We start from the raw sequence: 6,534 nt of genomic DNA on the forward strand, positions 1-6,534 counted from the left end.
CATCTAGTGTATTAAGTTCATGGAAAAATGGAGTAATGCAATAAGAACAATGACATGATGTAGACAAGATCTATTCATGTAGGAATAGACCCCATCTTTTTATCCTTAATAGCAACGATACATGCATGTCATGTCTCCTTCTGTCGCTGAGATTGAGCACCGCAAGATGGAACCCATCACAAAGCACCTCTTCCCATTGCAAGAAAAATCAATCTAGCACTACAAAAAAAATACACTTCCGTGATGATACGTGTTTGTCATAGTAGGTCACGTTTTTTGTCATGCATGTACATCCATGATAATTTTATGATAGAATCAAGATAGTCATGCCTGTGCTATCGTAGAAGTGTTCCATGACATTACCAAAATTATCATCACGGAAGTGTCCACTTCCATGACGATAAATCGCGCGTCACAGAAGTGCTTTCGTCAAGGATGACCGACATGTGGCATCCACCATAACGGAACACCGTTAAGATATCGGGACCAGTTTTGGATCCGATAACCCGTTAACAGCCCCGACCAATGGGGATTTTCCACATGTAAAATTATCATTGGCTGGAGGAAACACGTGTCGGCTCACCGTTGGGACAGATGTCATCCACTCATTGGACCAAGGCGCCTATGATACGTCGACACATGGCACGGCCCAACAGAGGCCCATTCCTGTGAAAAGGTCGGCCCTTTTGACTTGGTCAAAAGGTGGCGGGCCGGCCCACGGAAAGCTTGTTAACGGCTTGTTCGCATATAGCCCATTTACAGCTCGCTAACCCAGGGCCCGTTATGGCCTACCCGAATTAGGCCCAGTAGCATCATCTGGGCCTTCCAATATGATTCTAGCCCGTTTTAACTTCGGCCCATGTATGGCCCATGACGTCTTTCGGACCATATGAGGCCCTTTGTAACTCTTGGCCCATTAATGGCCCATGGTGAAACTAGCCCGTAATGAACAGTGTATCACTTTATACCCATTAACGGCCCATTATTCCACTGGGCCGTTTCCATCCCATGTTATCTTTCAGCCTTATCAGTCCATTTATTCTTGGGCTCATTTCCAGCATTCGGTTACTTACGGCCCGTTACTATCATTTTCTGCTTGTGGGCCAAATTCAGCCCGTGGTTATAGTCGGCTCGTTTGTGGCCTGTTAATACGTTGGGCCGTTTTCATGTCAAAAAACCCTGTTGGCTGTATTCATAGAGTTATCAAATATGGCCTATTAACGGCCCGTTATGGTCCACGAATAGTACGGCCCATGATTGGCGAAATGATTATACGCCCCGTAGAAGGCCCATGGATCGTACGGCCCGTAAAAGACAAATGGATTGTACGGCCCGTAGAAGGCCCATGGATCGTACGGCCCGTAGAAGGCCCATGGATCCTATGGCCTGTAGAAGGCCCATGGATCCTATGGCCCGTATAGAAGACCAATGGATCCTACAGCCCGTAGAAGGCCATGGATCATACGGCCCGTAGGAGGCCCATGGTTACAATAGTCCGTGTGTTGCCATGATTATTGTGGCCTAGTTACCAAAAATAGGTTATTGTGGCCACTAGAAAAACACGGAAAAAGAACTACAGTGACTACAAGCAAACAACTAAACAAGACAATAAGGAAATAAATAAGCAAGCAACTAACGCTAGCCTATTACCGCTATTACACATATTACATCCACTAGGCATCAAAGTTCGCCACCAGTGCAAATATAGGGAACAAAGCTGCATATTACATACACTGGCCGTCAAAAGTGGCCACCAGTGCAAATAAACGCGGCAGAAAAATAAGAGGATAACTAAAACAACTTCAGAAGAGCTCAAGAAACGTTATCCTAGGTATCCACCATGCTGGCAATAAGCTTAGCGAGCTTATTAGCTTTGTCTTGTTTGGCGCTAAAATCCTCCGACGCTTGTTGTTGCACCAGAAAGTATGCATCTGAATGCTCCAGGGACTTCCGCAGTCGTTCCGCTTCTTGTCGCAGCACAGCTGATCGATGTCTTTCAGCTTGTAGTTGAGACTCAAGAAACCAAACTGATTCAGATAGTGAGTTTGAATAGCTTGTGCAAGCGGTAGTGGCCAATAACTCGAACACTAAACCAAGACAGGACTTTGGGGTTGTCTCACTGTCTTCAGGATAGTCTTCCTTAGTTGTTTTATCAGCTTTGTTGGAGACCAACAAGAATGTCTCACTATCCTGAACCTTATCTGCATTACTTCCTTTACCATTGCTTAATAAGGCACTCTTCTCCAATATTCTGTCATCATTCTAAAAGAAGAAACAAGCAGACACATAACAGGTTTAGCATGTACTAGTATATGAAACTCATTTCGGTGAACCAGTTCATTAGTAAGGTGGACAGGATTAAACTACCAAGTCTTCTATTGCCAAGTACTATAGAAGCATCAAACAAGCATATATCTATGTCCTATGGTCACTGCATTGTCTTGCCAGATCAAAATAAGACATGGTTCAAATCATATCAGTTCAAACAAAGCAACAGTGAAAGAATACAAAGCGTGGGAAACTACACGGCACAACAAGATTTTAGATGGGTACCACGGGTCTACATGTACAATAACACTATTGGCTCTATTGTGATACTAGTAATGTGCATGATATGAGAAGTCAACTATATACACAGTTGAAATTGAAATCAACAGAGTTATTGATAAGAGCAAACCTGTTAAAGAAACATGTGTGAACATACCTGTTGTGCCATTGGAGTTTCGATTGGATCCTTCAATTTAAAAATAAGTTTGTATGAGTAAATACAGTGATACAAGAGCAAAGTAGTATGCACGATAGCAATGGAATCTTAAATTAGAACAGTTGTTCTTCAGGTTTAGGCACTTGTTCTACATGAACAGAGTACAGTAAGACGCAAGAATATAGTACTTAAAATATAAAATGAGCTCATAGACCTTACCACATTCTTGGTCTGGGACTAGTACAAAACAAGGCGTTCCCAGTCATCGTCCAGTAAATGTGTCTCAGGAGAACATAACGGAATTTGATGAGTTTCTTTGCTGGTGAAGTACGTTTTCTTCAGGTAATTCCGATACTGCCACCAAGCATTCTTGAAGATAGCAGAGGTACTAGCACAGGTTACCTCATCCTGAGTTTCCAAATCGTCCTTCTCTATAGAGAAAAATGGGAAAATTTGTTGTATTATAACCATCATGGAGGTAGGATGTATGGGACAAAGCAAAGTAATTGCCATGAATAACATTACTTACACATAACTCCTGGACAAACACCTGCAACTGGCATTTTCAGTATAATATTTCCAAGATGGGAAGATACGCACATAGGATTTAACAACATCAAATGCGATAGATGCTAAACTACGACTAGTTGGTTGTGCTTCCTCCACAGGAATAGGCGTACTAACTGGTGGAGTTGGGGTTCGCCGTGGTAGTACTGACCCTTTGGGCACTGGAGCTGCCTTACTAACTGCCCTTGTTTGGGAGCTCTGTGGTGGAGATGGTGCTGTGTCAACAGGAACTGGGTTACTATCTGCTGGGGTTGGGGTTAGATTGGGTGAAGCTGGTTCTCTGTCCATTGAAGTAGGGGTACAATCTGCGAGAGTTTGGGTTATGTGTGGTAGGGCTGGTTCTCGTGCATGTACAACCGGGGTGCTATCTCCACCAAGAGGTAGCACTGTTTTATTTGAAGACTGTGTTTTTAGTCTGCTAGATACTGGCATCACCCGCTCCAATTCAAATGGCTGATAAACAGGAAACATAGTTGAATGTACAGACATTGTATGAGAGATAGATGCAATATATAGTGTGGAAAAAAGATGGCATGCAATAGTTGACATGTATATTGTTTAACTAAAATGGATAGCATGACATAAATTCACATATATGATGTCTATCTAAACTGGATAGCATAGCATAACATAATTCAAAGATATGATGAATAACTAAACAGGATCGCATGACATAATTCACCTACATGTTATCTAAGTAATTAGGATCACATGATTTAATTCACATATGTGATTTATATGCTAAACAGAGGGCATTCGATATGATGTCTGAACTAAGAACATGGTGTTGAATATTGTGTATATGATGTCTAAACTATGCAATGCAAGACACCATATGCATGATATGAGCAGTATAATCGTGCCAAGTTAGAGCATACACCTCGGTGGGGGAATAGGACTAGTCATCTGTCTCTGAATCCATCTCGGAGGAGCTATCAGGACCCAACAAGAGATCTGCTTCAACAGGTAGCACTGTCTGCTCTAAAGGCCTTGTTTTCACTCCAGATTTTTCCATCTCCCACCCAAATGGCTGATTCATAGGAAGAGTAGTTTAATGTACAAACATTGTCATCAAATGAAAATGTAATGAAGAAAAGTATGGGAAAGATATCATTCAAATATATGATGCCTAGTTAAACAGGATGGCATTGCACATTTCACATATATTATGGTTGGCTAAAAGACATAAGACTGCATAATTCCCATATATGATATAGAAACTAAACAGGTGGCATTACAGAACATGTCTAAACTAAGAAGATAACATATATGATGTGAAAAGTAGGCACTGCAAGGCAAAATATGCATGATATGACTAACACCATCATGCCAAGGTAGAGCAAACACCTTGGGGGGTAAATAGGAGTGGTCAGCTGCGTCTGAATCCGCCTCAGAACAGATATCTTCCTCTGGATTACAATCTAGAGAGGGGGGAGGGTTTGCCATTGAACCCACCATGGAGTGATGTCTGCATGACATTGTATTGCCGCGCAAAACTCTTCTCTTTTTCTCTACATGTTCAACATGACTATGTACAATATCGACATGCATACAAAAAAATATGGTGAGATTATGTAAGGAGAGCATGTAGAAATTTAGAGTGATGGTAACAACTAGTGGATGGATCCAAAAATAATGATGGCAGGCTGATGATTGCTTTAGTTTAATAAAAAGACAGATGATGATTGCTTTACTATTTGTTTCCCACCCAAGATGAACAACATAGGCATATCCTAGGTGAACCAGATATTAGATAGAGATACTATTTATTGTTGCCTCGATATGTGTCCCACAACTAATTTAGAACTCAAGTTGAACATTAATTTGGACCTGACTTGGAGTCGAAGAGGTGAACAGGACGATAAAGTAGCAGTTAATTTTAAGCAATGCATAACATAAGCAGAAACAAAAAAGTGTGACCTCTCTTGTGGACCTGTGTACTCCTCGGGTTCATCTGCTGAGTCAATGATGGTGATGCCGTTGCGGTGGGTGCCAGTGGCAGGGAAGGAGATCTGAGGCGGTGAAAGATGGTCAGGAATCGTGATGTCTGGTTTGGTGGATGCTTCTGTCGATGGAGCAGCTCACGTGAGGTGGACGACGTCGCGGTAGGAGCAGGATAAACCACAAAAAGTTCCCTTCGACACCTACATGTAACTGAAGTAATTCTGTAAGGGCTCATTTGGCTTATATGATTCTAAAAATGCAGGGATAGGAAAACACCGGAATAGGATAGGAATGCACATGGTAAACAAAGCATTTGTAAACACTGGATTTCTGTCAACTTGGGTGTTTGGTTCATAGGAATTGGAAGAGCAGAGGAATGCAAAGAAACACGGCCAAAATAAAGTGAAACCATATGAAAGCTTGTACAGTTAGAATGTTATTCTGCCACTAATGCACTTGGTCTTCTTTTCATGCATAGGATTTTGAAAAGTAGGTTTAGGTGGATGTTTTGCTCCATTTTCTTTCAACAAAATGCATGAATAATTGAATAGTAGAGTGCCATAGGAAAATTCCCTATTGCTATGTTTTTTCGTTGAACCAAAATAGCCCTAATGGATCGACATGAATGCATAGTAATAAGTGATGCAACAAGTGTACAACCTCTTTGCCGTAGCCGTGTCGACCTCAGCATCATTGGGTTGGTCGCTGAAGCAGTTGAGGCAGAGGTGGCTGTCAAAGGTATGGAGGAAGATTTGAGGAATCTGTAGACGGCGTCCAGGGCACTGCTCTGTTGTGATGGGTCGTTCTGTCGTTGGAGCAACTCCAGTGAGCCGTAAGATGTCAAGGCTGAAGCAGCACAGGACAGACATCGTCAATCTCAAGTGGGATTCTAATAGCATCTCCAATAGATGATGTAAAATAGAAGTAAAATTTAAATCACCAAAAACCACCTGACTACAACAGATGAGGTAAAAATTGTTGACTCTGAACTTAACTGTTGAAACTGAAATTTACTATGGAATATGAATGTTACTGTCGAAACTGGAAGCAATGGTAGCAGAGAGGCACTTGACATGTAGTTTAGGGAGGGCCTGCAGTTCATCTTCAACCTGCACCCTCCCTGAGCCACCAGCCACCACCGGCCGAACCACCGGCCCTAGCGCCGCCTCGCCGCCCCAAAACAAATCCCCACCACCGGTCCGCCGCCGCCCCGGCCAGCCCTCTAGGCCCCCCTCCCCCACCCTGAACCCTAAGATAGATAGTGGGGTACCTCTCCGGAGAGCCCCTCTCCACTGCGGGTGGTTCTTCCTTAACTCCGG

General features: G+C 42.7%; 1 long non-coding RNA gene across 1 annotated transcript in view; it reads right to left on the minus strand.

Annotated features, from left to right (window-relative positions):
• Nucleotides 1-6,010: 6,010 nt before the first annotated feature.
• Nucleotides 6,011-6,534, minus strand: part of LOC119336127 — a 7,117-nt gene continuing 6,593 nt past the window's right edge. Inside the window, exon 4 of the long non-coding RNA XR_005162220.1 lies at nucleotides 6,011-6,061. This is a non-coding gene — a long non-coding RNA (uncharacterized LOC119336127). The remainder of the gene's footprint in view (nucleotides 6,062-6,534) is intronic.

Source organism: Triticum dicoccoides, chromosome 7B (genome assembly GCF_002162155.2).
Source record: "Triticum dicoccoides isolate Atlit2015 ecotype Zavitan chromosome 7B, WEW_v2.0, whole genome shotgun sequence".
NCBI lineage: Eukaryota > Viridiplantae > Streptophyta > Magnoliopsida > Poales > Poaceae > Triticum > Triticum dicoccoides.